Below are 16,825 nucleotides of genomic sequence, written 5' to 3'. Positions count from 1 at the left end.
AGCGAATTGCGAGGTGTGGGAACCACCTGAACAAATTAAGGAAGTGCAGGCGAATCGAATGAAGCTTTAAAAAAAAAGAAGCAAATGAATGGGAGAGCTGTGAATTTCCCTTTTTTTCGCAAAATAGATGAACGCGCCAACGTAGCCCTGTAGCCCTAAAAATGCGCACAGTGAGGAGGACAGGAGGATGCGAAGTGGACGGCACTGAGGCTGAACTATTACTGTTTATGCTATATAGTAGCAATTATTTTGGCCAAGCTTCTTGCTCGGTAGACATAAAGTGGTCATGGTAAGGTGCAATTCAGCGTTAAGTCCAAATATTCAGTTAACCCGACACAATAACTCAGTAAGCGCCCTCTTGCTAGGCTCTCTTCTTTGTACTTTGCACGCCTCGGGGAAAAATATTACTAGAAAAAAAAAGAGACACAGAAAACGATACTCTTGGCACGCTTATCCCACAAGCTCGGCGCCAGGCACCATTCATTATTCTGTGTAAAACTCATACAAAAAAAGCACTATATTAGAAGAAAACATCCGGTATTCAATGTCGCTGTATGCATGAAAGCATACGATGTTGCGAAGTCCTGCAGTACACGGGAGAAGCAAAGAGCACAATATTTCTATGCGTCTCCACACAGCAGCTCCTTCTCCTGCAACGTCGCTTCGCTGTTCTTTTGTTACGCCGGCACAATTCGCCCGCGCCGCGTTTTACTCTCTGGCCCTTGAGCCCGGAGTTCTCTGCGCTGTTCTGGCCGCGATCTTTCCTCTTGATTACTGCCGCTGCGCCCAGCTGGTGCAGCCGCCTCCTATGCAACAAGGCCCGCTGGAAGTAGAAGCTACGCGCGGCGTGTAAATAAAGACGCTTTAGTGAGAGCGAAGCTATGGAAATTAGGGACTCGAGCATCGCCATTAGAGAAACCCCACGCGGCCGTTCCGATGCCCCAGTGATTACGTGTTAATCAACGTTTCTCGACCCCATAAATTACCCCCCAGCACACAAAACGAAGCCTGGTTGTGCGCACGTCAGAAGCAAGAGCACTTACGAGACGATTAGCGGCGCTCTGAGTGGAAGGAAAAATGAAATCGAGGATGTAAATTTACAACCTCGACGGGAAGCAGCCAAGCGCCACGGCGAGAATGCGCATCGCTGAGGCGGTCAATGAAGAAACGCGTAAATACAGAAGGCTTGCGAAGAAAACGCGGCGTCGTTTATTATGCGATAACCGAAATTTCGATGGCCCGGCGTTGTCCCTTTGTATGAATTGAGAATTCTCTCTGTGAAATGCCTTACGACGCCATTTCTTTATTTTCTTTGTTTCGATATAATCGTAAGTGGTAGTGCGCGAAAGACTGTAGTTACACGCCCAAGCAGTCAGCAATTCTCGAACGAAAGGACATTGTATTTTATGCAGATCGACGCGGCACATCATGTGGAATGTACTATATCTCGGTTATTCACACGAACCACGTACGGGGCAGCCGAATCTGAATATTAGCGCTCTGTACGCGGGGTTCAGAGACACGTCTCACTGAAACAATGACGAAGCGTGGTTTGGGATGCGCGGCAAAATGATATAACGAACTTAAGCAGAGAAATCACCAAACAGGGGGAGAACAGAATGGCGAAAACGATGCGACATACGACGAGCAGTAGTATCCATGAAATATTTATGCCAAACAGTGCTTCCGTGGTTCTGTTTCATTGCTAGTTGCTACAATAGCTTGCTTTTGAGCGATCGATCGGTATAGCGATTCGTTAATTTCTAAATAGCAATCTTACATTAAAGAAAGACAAAAAGCCCCCGCGCGCCGTTTTTTTTTCTTCCTTTTATAGGTTTTCGATTTGTGTTATTCGACAAGGGGGAATTCGAAGTCCTCTCTTTTTCTCGCTTGATGATAAAGAATCGCCATCTCGTTAACAACAATTCTAGGGGGAAAAATACCGCTATTCAAGGACAATGAAGTAATGCAGCTTTGTCGGGTGAATCTTCCATGCTTTTAACGTGCCCACAACCTTCGGAGCTATTCCAGAAGCGCATGCGCCGGCAGCCATCGTGTGTGTCGCCTCGACGTGAGCATACGTTAGCAATTTTTATAAACTTGCAGCTTCCCACAGTGCAAGTAACTTGCCCGCGAAATTTCGACTTCGCTCGGACGCCGCGCTTATCTGTCACACCCGCGCTGGCTCCAATGTTCTGCGCCGGATGCTGCAAAGTTTGCTTCTTCCGATATCTGCGCGTTTACGCTCAGGCGTCGGTGTTTACGCGTCTTTCATTAGGCACCTTTAGGATAGCGTTTGTCTCCTTACGTGCGTTAAACGGAAGCACCTTTGCGGGACGTTTGGGTGCGCGTCCCTTCAAGACCTTTAGTTTAATAGACAGTTTGAGTTTAGCGTTTGCAACCGAACGTGAACGCATTACGTACGTAAAGAGATAGCGTCGTCCTCACTGCGCACGCTCCGAACGTTATCAGGTTTCTGCGGTTTCCGTGCGGTATGATAACTTACGTTATCTGGCGAGTTTAACGTTCGTAATGTTTACGGGCGCGAAGAAATAACGTTGTCGAACATGCCGGCACCCATGGCTTCCGCTTCACCGTGAATTCTCGCGTTGGCTACGCTTTCACTCTCGTTCATCACCAGTAACTCTTGAAAGGAGCTGTAACTTCCTCTGAACTCACCTGAAACGCTAGTTACGAGCGCTTAGCGAGTCCAATTTTTGAGGTCGTTCGGCGATTCCGGTGTCCGTATATCGGCCTAAACGAGACGCGTCTGCATAGCAACAACCGGACGGTTGCTAATGGATTGCCTTGACTTGGATACGTTTGGCACGAGGCACCAGACGGCGCCCTGTCTTCTAACGTATTCTTTGCGTTTGCGTTACCGTAAGTTAAACTATATCTCTTGAAAGGACGTGCACCGTAACATCCCGCAAAGGTGCTTGCGTTTAGCGTACATATGGAGACAAACGCCGTTATGAAACTGTCTAATGTGTGGTTAAATTAAAAAAAGATGTATTAACGTCTGCAGGGGCCAAAATGGCCGACCTGATTTGCGGTGTGGCAACGCCTCGGGGTAAATATACAGACGCACGTCATGTAAACACAAGAAAGTTGATTCCGCTAAGTTCCAGGCAAGTTCAGACCGTAACGCGAACACGACCACTCTCCCAGTTTTTGCACGCGGCGGCAGCTAAGACGGCACCGTCGCTGTTGGCACCACGAAAGATGTATAAAGAACTCTTTGTTGCGTCGTTGTTAGTTTGATTCTGAATTATTAATTTATTCCTCTGTTTCCGCCGCATGACACAGAGAAATTGCATATCCGAGACACGCGCTGTCTACCTCAGTCTCCCCACGGCAGTTATGATGCAGAACCGAAAGACGGAACCCTGGTGCCGTTAATGGGATCAGCGGATGCGCATAAGTTCTCGCGACTACTTGCGGCGGCAGATATGAAGGAGCTCCAAATTGGGTCTGCCGTGACCTCCCTCTCAGTTGCGCCGACATCCGTCCTGGTCGCAGTCGAGGCCGTTAGCGCGACGTCAGGATGCCCACTCATCCTCACTTTCACCAGCGACAGAACTTTGCCGACGACCGACGGGAATCCAGCACGTGGTCCTAGAGCAGTACTCAGTTATAACGCGGGTGCACCCACCACTCCATAGCGCATATCTTTTTTTATTATATGAAAAACTGATCAGTATACCAAGCGCGGAAGCTGTGCTATAAAGTGCATGCAATATCAGGTTGGGTTATTTCGGTGTTTTTTTTTTTTCGCTTTCATGTGCCCCATTTCTTCCGGGGCCTTCCCTTCTTAGCTCCTTTACAGATAACATGAAGCCGAATACCTCTACACCAGCGATTAAGTTTCTCTCCTTTTAAAGATAAATTTATTTTTCATTCGCGCGATATCTAGTAGGTGCTATCGCGCAGCCCGTGTACTTGGTAATGGCTGAACACTGATAATTATGATCTCTGGGAGAGATTAGCGTTCTGCAGTGGACATAACAGAAGATGATGACGATTACGATCATGATGATGATGAAGCTGTGCGTGGTTTCGCGCCTCACGCATGCTCTAGAGAGTGATGATGGCTGCTCGCGTGTTTCCGAGACCACAACACGCAAATACCGCAGGTAGGGGACGGGGCACACGTTTCGAAAAGCAGCAGCCTTTCAAATAAAATTGTGGTGTAAACAGCGAGAGCGCCTAACTTTAGCGGTAAATGCCTTCAGAGCTAGAGAAATCGCTAATGCCTACAAACTGTGCGTGCTATATGGCTAGTGTTTCACAAGATGAACCCCCAACAAGTTTCTTTCTCATAATAATTAAGTCGAGCTAGTTTGAAATACTAGGTATCTATAATAACGAATCCCACATTCGTGGCAAAAGCGGAGTTTTCGTCAACGAGAAAATGAAAACAAAAATTTGTAAATCCGAGTGGCGCCACCTACTGTGGATTATAGTACTTCTCATCTGTGACGTCAGCTACGGGATTCACAGCTTTCTGTCTACCAACGCTAAGGTGGCAACCACCCTCGCCCGCTCCGGCCAGCGAGACTAAAGTTACGATTTCCGTTAATTTTATCCGCATATAAATATCCGCATTTTTCGGTGGTGGGAAGCAGCACGCGCATTTTGACGGGAGAGGGTGCAGTTCGTACATCACGATTAGTGAAGCCAACAAGCTTTGGGGTATATTCTGTTAAATTTTTGTCGATATATTTCAGTGAAGCCCTTTGTCCGTAAAAAAAAGATATGATCTTAGTACCCGAACTTGCATTTTTTCTTTTCAAATGGAAAGCTGTGTTGTTTGTATGTAGTTCAATAGGCCGTGCGCGCGCTCTTGCACGAGACGAAAGCGCCATAAAAAAAATTTGCCGCATCGAACTCTAATGACAGCTCTCGGCCGTGATTCGGGATGACAGCGCTTCTGCGACGCTGCTCTCCGGCGTCTTACGTAAGCACGACGAACGGGTGACGCTGAGGACGGGGCTCCCACATCTCACCGAGCGGTGGATCGTCCGGCATCGCGCTTGAATGAAACTGCCCCTGTGACAGCTCTTGACGAAAGCGTTCAAATCTGGACAAATGTCTTGCGGTAGGCGCGTTTAGCAGTACTCGATGTGCCCAGGATGATCGCCGAAAGTGGTTCCTTTCTTTACCAAACGACTAAACTTTTCGCCTCAGCCCCTTCTCCGAGTTTTCGTAATTATTTTCTTTTTGGCAAACGTTCGTTTGCCTTTTACGGAGGGCTGAACTTTGATGGTGCTTACGACACTTCTTCCTCGCGAGTTTCGCAACGAACTCTGAATCTTATTGTAGGGCCTGCGAGCGTGCGAGCGAAAAGGGATGAGACGAAAATTGGCGGGTTAAGCTTTTTTCAAATGAAAAGTACTTTGCTCCGGTTCGACGACAATAATGAAACAAAAGCACAAAAAAAAAGATATTTATATTGTACCTGCAAACCTTCGACGCGACAGAGCTGTCTCATCTCGTTCCCTACGCTTCTTCGGCTCATTTAACTTCTCATGACGGGCCTTAAACCCACTCACTGGGTCCTCTGTTTCGCATTTGTTCGATTCCTTTTTTTTATGTGTGTGTTCCTGTCAGGGGCCTTTTTCTTTCCATTATTTTTCTGTCGTCGCCTGCGGCTGAACGAAGTGCGAGCTTCCGACAAAGCCACTTCCTTCCGCTGAGCAAAAAGCCTGAAACTGTTGCCGGCACTACCCCCCCCCCCCCCTTTCTTTGTTTTTTTTTTTTAATTTTGCTGTCCCTCTGTCGGAAACGCTCATCCACGCTCTGCAATATTCTTCATTTTCAGAAGACATTGTTGTCAGGTTCTTCTATCCAATGAAAACATAATAATTTACGGGAGCTTATTTCGCCATCAGCGCCTACAATTCTGGGGTACAGTCCATGCCACTTATGACACTAAAATTATTTTATTACGCAAAAAATAAATAAATGAAGAACGAAAGAAATGCTGTAGCGGAATAAGCTGGCAGAGTTCGGTGCAAGGTTTGCTTGTTAAACGCATAACCCTAGAGATAGGGAGACGTTCATATATATATATATATATATATATATATATATATATATATATATATATACAAAGGGCTTTCAGTTTATACCTGCCGAGGGTATCTCTATTATTTTGTCGTCCCAATTTTCACCCCTTAGTTAAGTACTGAGAAGTATACTAACTGTAAACTTTTCAAGGATATTGTAATTCTGTCTTTCCTGACTTAGGGGTCTGCATCATACACACCGAATTCTTTTGTACTCTTCTGGAGAGTTATCGTCAGAGTCCCCTGTAACTACCTGGCATGAATTCATTGGTACGTTTGATTCCCTTTAATAGATAGACTGATGAAACACAGGCCTCTTTTAGACAGGGAGACAAGAGAGAGGAACACACACCCACACACATGCACGCACGCACGCACTTGTCCACACCGACGACAAGTTATCATTTCACGCACTTTCATTTCGCTTCTCTTCGTTATTTTCTACATTTCAATTTCAACCATAACTAATTAGCCCTATGATTTCCATGGCTTCATTCCCCATTGGGTTCATGCGGTCGTGCTTTACAAGGAGTTGAGCCTCCGTGTTTCCCTTCTTCCCGTTAATCACTACGGAGTAATTGCGACAATAAAGTAGCGCAATAGGTGTCAACGCTTATATATATATTTATACATAATTGCAAGTGTTTGCAACCTGGCACCTCTATAAATATAAATTTTCAAAGACGTAGATGCCCTTTGGAAGGAGTAGGTGCTCTTCGTAGGACTGCAAGCAAGAAAGGCTCTTAGAGGTTCGGAGACCCTCCGTGTTCTTTCGTGTCCCTTTTCAAAGAAAGGGACCTTCACCTTCTCGTATAGCGCTTTCCGGTCGCGTTCGCAGCGAGAAAGCGCGTCAAGCTTTACAAAGCACTTTCTCACGATGACGGACCGACGCGATAGAGGACGAGCCAGTAGTATATCGGTGTCAAATAAGCGAAGCCATCAATACAACAGCGGAGCAATACAACGCAGGTGTCTCGCTTTGCCCTTTCCTTCTTTGTAACCCCTCCCCCTTCATCTTCCGGAAAAGTATAGAAGCTGTGCAAGTGAAAGAAACAAACAATTACCCACAAATAAGACAAGCAGAAAATATAGAGAGACATAGACAACGACACGGAAGGCACTCCCCACTGATTCATTTAGCCTGCAGGATCCACAAAAAACGGGCAAATACACGCACGCGCAGTCTAATCTGCCACACTTGAGACAACCAGAGGACCTCTATGCGTCTCCCCTTTTTGTTCTTATCTGCGGTAATTATGCCTTTCAGAAAACATCAACTAGGCCAAGAAGCAGTTCTCTTGAAGTGAAAGACTAGCATTAGCGGCGATAATTTGGAGTAGCGCACCCTCGCGAGTGACGTCACGGCCAGGACGCCGCTCGCTCCGGTTCGCTGGGTTGCCGTGCGCGCTCGTTCACTTCGTGTATTTTTTGGAGTATGAGTGGTTCAAGCCGTACTTGTCGATGGATATGTCGGCTTCTTTCTGCTGCCATGCCTGAATCCCAGTTCCTTCGTCTAAAGTGCGTGAGTCGAGAAAGTTTGCGGTTTGGATATCTCAAGCTGTGTAACGTCGAAGGGGTCGACTAGTTTTGCAATGAATATATGCGCCGTTTGCCTAAATTTTGAGTAAGAACAATGTCGGGAAATTCAACACGCGAGTTGTGTATGATGCTTCGCTGAACACTTAACTTTCCCTTAGTATTTAGCTATGTGAGAGACGTTGCATTTTACATGGAAGAAAAATCTTGCTATTTGATGTCAACATGTGATTCACGTTAGAAAGGCACTGCCCAGCAAAGCTGTCCTCATAACTCGTATTACTTTGGTGCGTTGTTCTAGTCAAATATGACCACTCTATTAACGCGTAAAAGAAGGAGATAGGCGTGAATTTCGTAAGAAAAATTTGCTCCTACTTTTACCGCTATCTGAAACAGGCCACCATAAAACGACTTGCTTATAGCTGTCGACACGACGGCGCGTCATGTAGAGCATTTACTCAGTTAATTCACGAATACCATAGTAGCAATCACCCGAAAGAAATGTTTCGTGGTTAAGATCGAGAGCCAATCAATCGAAGGCGATGAAATGTTGCACGGTCGCCCTCAATAGCCTTTATCGATAATATATGGCCCATTCCTCACGCAACGGAAGCCAACGACTGTGGTTCGGGCGAGGCACGCGTTGTTCGCGAAACCCATCAGTTCATTACAACTTCAAATTGAAACCATGAAGCAGTTTTTACAGCGCAAAATGCAATGCCAAAAGTATACTCGAGGTACTACAACGCAGCTTAGGCTGCCTATAAAAGCAAAATTAAAGCAGCTCCTGCCTTCACCATGTCTCAATTCAGCGTTGTTGAATTATACAAACGGAGGACTATTCGCTTCGTCAGTACATAAAAGAGAACTTCGAAAACCATCATAAGCAAGGCACCGCAAGCCTTACATGTTTCACTTTATTTTTGATTCTCCACCGGGGGACATTGTGATATCTTCAATATGTCCCATACTACTAATGAATGACGCTTCGGCGTCCTTCTAGCTGCAGCCACATGGTCGAAAAGGCATATTTCACTAAAAAAGTGTGGGCCAAGCAGCCTGTGTCAGTTGGCCAAAGAGATTCGTCATGTATATTCCTCAAGCAACAAACACCAGTAAATTCCTCAAATGAGTTGAACGTGTACCACGGAAAAGGGAATATACCTGTATATTGGTACATTCCTTTTCGTACCCTGCCAACAGGTGTAAGCTTCAAATAACTTTGCTTAATATTACCGCCACATAATATAAACACGTAAAGAACAGCTTAATTTTACCGCCGTGGTTGCTTGGGTTACTACGGTGTTGGGCTACCAAGCACGAGGTCGCGGGATCGAATCCCGACCGTGGCGGCCCTACTTCCTTGGGGGCGAAATTCGAAAATACCCGTGTACTTGGATTTATGTGCACGTCATAGAACTCAAAATGGTCCAAATTTCCGGAGTGCCCCACTACGGCGTGCTTCATAATCAGAAAGTAGTTTTGGCACTTAGAACTCGCAAATTTTTTTTAACTGCCTTATTTTGAAAAGCATTTAAATAAGCAAATGGTGCTGGTAGAACCTAAACTGCATTCTTAAGTCCTCGTGTTACTGCCGAGCGTTTCTGTGAAGAAATGCGAAAATACGATATTATACCATGAACTACATGTCGTGAGAAAACCTGTGTTAGCGGGTTAAAATCAAGGTAACGTTTGTAGAAGTCGTACTTAGCCAGCGTTTGTGACATACATGTTGCACCGCGGCAGGTATAGTATCCCCCCCCCCCCCCCCCAATAACTGGATTCTTATATGCTATATTTTTGCGGTTGTCTATCCGCGCATGCAAAATGCGCAATGGGCTAGCCTGCGCTCTTCGGCTAGCACCGTAGAGTTGCCTTTGAATAATGCCGTCTAAGAAATTAGCACTTTGAATAAGTTTTCGCGAACGAAGATGCCGTAAAAATATATTTGACCCGACCACCACCAGTATATAAGCAGAGGAATAGAGGACGAACAAAGGAAAACACTGCAGAAGGCGCCCGGACATCGCGTGAACTGAAGCCCGAACTGCAGCAGACGACAGGAGCGAGTTCCTGCCCTGACCTCAGGCGATTGGCGCTCGCAGCGCCCCTGTTGTTCGTTCTCGGGTCTAATAGAATGCGAAAAGGGATACGGGATGGGAGCTTTTCCTAGAGAATTCCTTGATTCATCTCTTTCAAACTTCTTGCCACGGGACACAGCGTCGGAGTTGCTGCCGACCCGTCATGACTTCTATGACTGTTAATTTCTTGGTCGGCTCACTGTACATAATTTAAATAAACCTCCAAGTTTTTCATCCCGACGTCCTCCTCAAAAGGGATAAGGTGATAGGCATTCTTGGCGGATACCGAGAGAGCTTAATTCTGTACTATCAGCGAAGCGGAGAATGTTTATTTGCCTTTTTGAATGTCTTTCACAGCTGCGGTTGCCGTTAGATCTTTAATTTAAAATGGTTGGCAATGATTTATTCTCGATAGCAGTGCTTACACAATGAGCACACAGATAATCAAGGCACAAGCAAAATGGTGGCACGAGCATTGATCACTATGCAAACGGTGCCTTGTCCGTATGAGTTATTTGCGTTTCGATCGTGAATGACATCGAAACACACCCGCACACACACACAGTTATATACGGGACCATTTCCTGAGCCTACTTCGAGTTCACCAGACCACATCGAATCGCACCACAGCTTAACTAAGGAGCGCAGAAGCACGGATACCACATTCCGGAGACGCGGCACGTGCAAACGAGATGGCGGCCCCCACTTCGTGTGCCGCAGGTGGAGCTATTCACTGCTTGACTCTTCCCGAAATTGAAGCGAGAGCCCGGCACTGTTGCGGGTAAAGTGGGTCCCGAAGCAAGACGGCTGTAATGCACCGTCACAACCTGGCAGCGTCGCCCCCATCCGCCTATTGTGACGGCGCATTGCAAGTCAGCAAGGCAGGACCGCAGGGAGAAGTAAGCCCTCGGACAATTGGGGATCAAGCAGCGACCCTCTCCGCCGGGTGTGACCCCATCGCACGGGCGCCTACCATTGGCCGAAAATGACGACACCCGAGCGGGCTCGCCGATTGGTCGAAAATGGCGTCACCTGAGCGGGCTCTCCCATTGGCCGAACGTGACGTGTCTTCGAGACACCGAAGGGCTTAAAAAGACACAGACCAGGAGCAGAAGGGGAGCATTCCTAGAGAATTCCTTGATTCATCTCTTTCGAGCTTCTTGCCACGGGCCGCAGCGTCCGAGTTGCTGCCGGCCCGTAATGACTTCTATGACTGTTAATTTCTTGGTCGGCTCACTGTACATAATGTAAATAAACCTCCAAGTTTTTCATCCTGACGTCCTCCTCAATTCCTACAACCCACACACACGCACGTGTACACGTGCAATAATCATAGCACGTGAGAAAGAACAATGGTATTCGCACTTGTACAACAACAATCGGCGTCCCGCAATCTGAGACCTTCATTTTTTGCTTTTTGGCTAAAATGTCTCCTCCAAATAGGGTTATATCGTGGTGTTCTCAAATACAGTTGATTGGAGCTCTTCGCATCTTGAAACTAAAGAATAAAGGAGACTGCTTGCAGGGAAGAGTTCGTTAGGCCGGGCAGCGAAGCTCGTTGCTGCGCGTTGCAGGCTCATGTACCGAACGCAAATCCCGTGTGTGTGTGTGTGTGTGTGTGTGTGTGTGTGTGTGTGTGTGTGTGTGTGTGTGTGTGTGTGTGTGTGTGTGTGTGTGTGTGTGTGTGTGTGTGTGTGTGTGTGTGTGTGTGTGTTTGTGTTTGTGAGTTTATGCGTGTTTGTCCGTGTCTGCGTAGCTTCGTGCACGTTCCTTGCTTTATTTCCTTGTATTTCGTTTCGTTTCGCTCGTAGCAAGCTTCGAAACGCGAATTTCCAGCGAGAAGTTGTCGAGCAAGCTTGCTTGCCTAGAACGAAGTAGCGCCACGCGACAAGGCCTGGAAGCTGATTGGGGCGTGTTCCTCGATGTTTGGCAAGGCTTAATTAGTTATCCAGTTATTAGCGTAGTGAAATTGCCTGGCAGTACTGTGTGCCCTGCTCGGCTGCACGCGTGCACCAACGCAAGTGTTCTGCCCGCCATCTTTTTCGGGCGCGTAACGGCACCGCCGTAGACGATCCCGCGAACATAAAACATTCGTGTTCTTCTGGCGCCGCCACTTAGCGAAGAAGCCATCGCCGGTTCTAGCACGGAGAGCATTTTGTAAACATTGCTCGGGGGGCCTGCATTGCCCGAGATGCGTAAACAAGTCCGAACGTGCGTGGCGTTGTGCGCGCGCAGAGTTCTTTAGGATCAACAGGTCCGAAATTTCCCTCTCTCTTCCGTTCTCTTTCTTGTTTTATTTTTTAACTTGTCGCGTGACGGCTTTTCTACGCTCAGCGACACTTAGCGTCTGCTGGCGGGAGCCGGTCACCAATTTTGGACAGCCCGACACTTTCTTTTTTTACTCTCTCTCTCTCTCTTCCACTTTCTTCGGGGGGGTCACGTCGACACTGCACCGTTTTGCCTCATTTCGTTTCGGAGTCCATCAAGACAAGCATTAATGCACGCACTAGAAAACTAGCGATATCTTCACGCAAATTAAATCTTCTTTTTCTTCCTTAAGAGAACTGAAAGCGTAGCCAATCTGCAAGGAGGGAACAGCTGCGGCGCAAGAAAAAAAAAAGAAAAGAAAAGGGTGACCAATTCACAAAACTCATTTCGGCAGACTTGTTCGTAAGAGAAAATGCGAGCCAATCCTGGTGCTAGACATATTAGCGAAGGCAGCCCACCATTAGCTACGAGGGCTTACGCACGAAAACTTTGGAGAGTCAGGCCTTGAACATGCCATTTTTTTTTTTTTGCTTTGCAGAAAAATTGAATGTGTAGAACAGGGTTTGCTCATCACCGAAGGCATAAACAAATCAGTTTTATGGGTTGCGTACTTCAACCTACACGTTCGCAAAAAAGAAAAAAATAAAGAAAGCGTAATTCCTGTACGTTCTCTCGTTGTCATGAGCAGGCAGATACAGATACACGTCAGTAGCCAGAATACAATGAGCCGCATTAGCTTAGCGCTTGCAGCGTTCTGCTGCTGATCACTAGATTGCAGGTTCGATTCTTCACCGCAATAGGGCGCTTTCAAAACGCGGTGGTAGGTACATAAACACCTGTGCTCGTCACAAAATGTGACCTCGTCAGGATCGGCACCACAACCTCCGTTACGTTTTATCCCGTGGCGTTCCTATAGCTTTGTGAAGGCACGCGCTGCAGTTTGGTTAGCATTTACGTTGCCCATTCATGTTGCGCACGAAGAAAATCGCACGGTTACTGACCAACATGGAGAAATGGCGAGAAGAAAGCATTGATGTAAAAGAACGTCAGATGAAACATATATATATATATATATATATATATATATATATATATATATATATATATATATATATATATATATATATATATATATATACTCTAGGCCTGTGTCTGTTGTCTGCTGAGTACCTGATCAGCTTCGTGCACTCGTATCGCCTTCAGTAGGAAGTTGTTACATTGCTTTTGCAGCTCCCGCATGTATGAAACCTTCGCTTGCTTTTCAACAACTAAAGTTCTCGAAATTACTGCGAAAGTTCTGTACGAAATTACTTAAAGGTGTTTTTTTTTTTCTTCTAAATTGCATGACATTAACCTTAGGCTATATAGAAAGCCTTTTGTTGAGTACGCTGCCTTTGCTGCAATACTGTACGACTAGCTGTAACCCACCGATATTTCCTCAGCTGGTCGGATCGATCGACCGAGTGCCGCTTCGGTGCGGCCAACACTTCACGGTTACAAATCTTCAACTCGGCCGCTGGCAGACTCTTCGACCGCATTGCTTCTCGGTTGTTCAGGTGTCAACAGAGAGGTTTCCTTTCGGCGCTAATACATTAACCCTCCGCCTCATACCTGCGTCAACGACAGAAATAACAGAGACTGGCTACTCTGTCGCCACGAGACCGAGGTCTTACGAAACCGAAAGAAAGCCGCAGCGAAAGCTCTCAGGGTGGCACTCAGCCGTCACTCTTCCGGAGACATCGCCGCAGTGTCCTGCACGAAGGCCGCGAGTGACCCCCTCTTTTATTTTTTGCTGCCCGCGTGGCGCTGTTCCCATCGACCGCTGTCTGTCGGTTCTGCGGAGTCCCCACGTGCTCTAGGATGGAGTGCTGCGGCAGCTCGTCCCGGACAAAAATAATTAATTGCGCCGCATCGACAGCGACAATGTGGTGCGCCTCGGGATACGAGTGTCACAGAGGCTGCCGACACGCGAGGGCGACGCTGTCGTACTCTTGTCGCGTGAAGCTTATCCCCCCCACCCCTTCGTTCCCGCACGCACTATTAGATTTTATCAGGAAGGCTCGGGCTGACGCCCACCTGTTGCGGAGCCCTGAAGCGTCGGCCTCCTGTCGAGTTGCGACCGCGGCAGCCGCAATACCAACTGCGAGGTGCATTTATTTATTGGCTGGCTTAGTAACTTGCTCATTTACTTGAGATACGCTGCTTGTGCGAGGAACAAACAGGCGGGCGTACAGCAAAACTTCTAGAACTTTTAGCGAGAGGAGTATGTGGAAGCATTCGTAAGAAAAGAAGAAAAGCAAAAATTAAAAGAAAAGCAACGTCGGCGGCGTGCCGAGACAACAAGAGCAATCGTGGCAGTACATTTGAAAGAACATGAGTATCTTGAAAACGAATTCAGTAAAAGAGTTTTTTTTAAGTGATACAGATACAACACACATCAGGGAATCTATGCAAAACGAAGTTACCGTAAAGCGGTTGATCAAAGTGCTATCAGTTTGCCCATGTTTGTTTCCGGCGGTTTTGGCGTAAAGAAAGCTGGCGAGCCCGCATGCACTTTCACGCGCGCATGCTGGGCAGTGTGACCTCCTCAGGGATCACGTCAAAGAGCTATTTCGCGTTTGCAGGACAAAAGTACGATACACGTGCCATTAGAGACAGAAAAAACAGCGATTACGGCCTAACGTTTTAAGCATTGCGCTGCTTTGCTGGTGAACAGAAGTTCAATCCGACCACCGGAGACGTAATAAATTTCCTTTTGTTTTGTTTACCTATGAGCTTTGAGGCAACACAGTAGCAGCACCAAGCAGCGTTCCCAGAAGGGTCCCGACAGGCTGGCAAAAAAAAAAGCCTTCGCTTTAATATTTTAATATTTTCAATCGCACCACTTTCTGAAGAGGCGATACTGCGAAAGTTCAGTAAAAAAATAAAGAAAAAAACATGAACAAAACAGAAATGACGCTGACCGAAGTGAATAAATTAATGAACACCCGCCATGGTTTCTCAGTGACAGTGGCATTGGGCTGGGGAGCGCGCGGTCGCGTGGAATCGAATCGCAGCTACGGCGACCGCATTTCCATGGGGCGCGAAAAGCGGAACACATGCATGTACTTCGCTTTAGGTGCTCGCAACAGAACTCCAAGTGGTCCAAATTATTCCGGAGTGTACCTCTACGGCGCGCCTCGTAATCGGATCGTATTTTCGCCGCGTAAGACTCCGTTATGTAAACGCTTACACATTTATGTTTATTAAATTGCTACCAACTACTGTCGTGGTGACACGGGTTTCCCCATTGGGGATGTAAAGTAATGTATTCAGGCTGTGACGCCGGCGCACTCCGGACAGAGCAAAGTTTTGCAACGCAAGCATCACAGTCTCAGAACCCGGCAGAACTTCTGCCGCACGCCTGTTATCGTCAACTATGAGGATAATAATGATGATGCTCGGACGACAGTGCATCGTGTAAAAAAAAAGACAAAATATTTATTTATTAATCATTGCGCAACAGAAGTGTCGCTTTTCCTAGCTCAAAACGCATACGGAAAGTTTGTTGATGGTGTCGCGTATAGCTTAGAGAGGCTCGCGTTCGACAAGTGTCAGTTTAGCTCACGGAGAGTTGCTCTTTCTCGCTTATTTAGTAGTAGTTCCTCTGAACATCAGTTCAGTCTGAGGTCGGGCAAGGCAGCTGCATCTTTACAGCTCTCTGTTTGTTTCCTCCGTGACAGCTTTCACTCCAATAGTCGGATGCATGCACTTGTGGCGTCACGAAGAAACCGGCCACGGTAACTCGCCCGATTACAGCATAGCCGTAGACATATAGGCTATGACTGTGGCTATAGGTATACGGATCCAGTTCAACTTACGAAATAATTTTGCAGCGAGCAGGGCCACCTGCTCGCTGCCAGTAGTTTATGCAAACATTTACAAAAATATTCAAAGGCACACACTGATGGGCGTACAGCTTTGCTTGGCTAGTGAGAAGCACTCGTACAGTGATGCTAAACAATAAACAGAACTCGAAACTTGCAAGGCGGTCGCCTTGGAGTTACAAGGATGGTAGTGAAAAATGAAAGCACAAGCTGTCAAAACAGTTTCGTAAGGTGCGCATATGCTAATATTGCATGCAGGGAAGAAAGCATGAATTTATCAGATGGTTAAATACCATAAGGAACTTCATCTCACTACACATGACAGTAGCATTCAGTGCCGCCATTTCCTTTTCAAATAATGTGGTGGTTTCGACCCGCTATGCGGTAGAGTTCCTCCACTCGTAAAATCATCGCAACTATTCAGGCAGCGATTGATTGGTTAGTTTGACTGATTTGTCACTGGGCTTCAGCATCACTTGGAAGTTATTTCTAAGCGCAAATTTTGTTACCAAGTGCTTTGAATGCCTGAAGGAAGGCACACGAGTGACTGCGTTTTTAAGGAACTTCTCTCTGAACGATTCACCTTTAGTTGAAGACAAGCGGCTTCTTCTCTGCATGGAGGGCCGGTGGTGTGCACACTTCGGTTAAGTCAAGGTCCTTTTATGAATGGAGGTTAGGTTAGGCTAGGCGAAAGCATTTGCAAAGCTGGGCATCAGGCAGCCATTTACGGTATCTACTAGCTGACCTCAACCGATCTGTTCAACGAAAAAAGAAATATACAGGAAGGTTTAAAAACATGGTGCGAGATACGATGATAAGAAATGCGGTGTTCGGTCACCATACTTCTAAGGACTAAACACCGGAAGTCATAAGATCGCAGCTTCTGCCACGTTTTGTCTTTTTTTTTACCGTTGAATAGCTTGCCTTACTTTAACTGCGACACTATAGAACCTGAATGGTACGTACTGCCTTTTTTTTGTTTTTAGTTAGAGTTGATTCGGCA

The 16,825-nt window shown here is 46.7% G+C and overlaps 1 protein-coding gene across 2 annotated transcripts in view; it reads left to right on the top strand.

The window, feature by feature from the left end:
- LOC135907495 (KH domain-containing, RNA-binding, signal transduction-associated protein 2-like) overlaps positions 1–16,825 on the top strand; it is a 346,553-nt gene that overhangs the window by 167,409 nt on the left and 162,319 nt on the right. The window lies entirely within an intron of this gene.

This window comes from Dermacentor albipictus, chromosome 6 (assembly GCF_038994185.2).
Source record: "Dermacentor albipictus isolate Rhodes 1998 colony chromosome 6, USDA_Dalb.pri_finalv2, whole genome shotgun sequence".
Classification (NCBI taxonomy): Eukaryota; Metazoa; Arthropoda; class Arachnida; order Ixodida; family Ixodidae; genus Dermacentor; species Dermacentor albipictus.
This window is presented reverse-complemented; position numbering and strand designations above follow the sequence as displayed.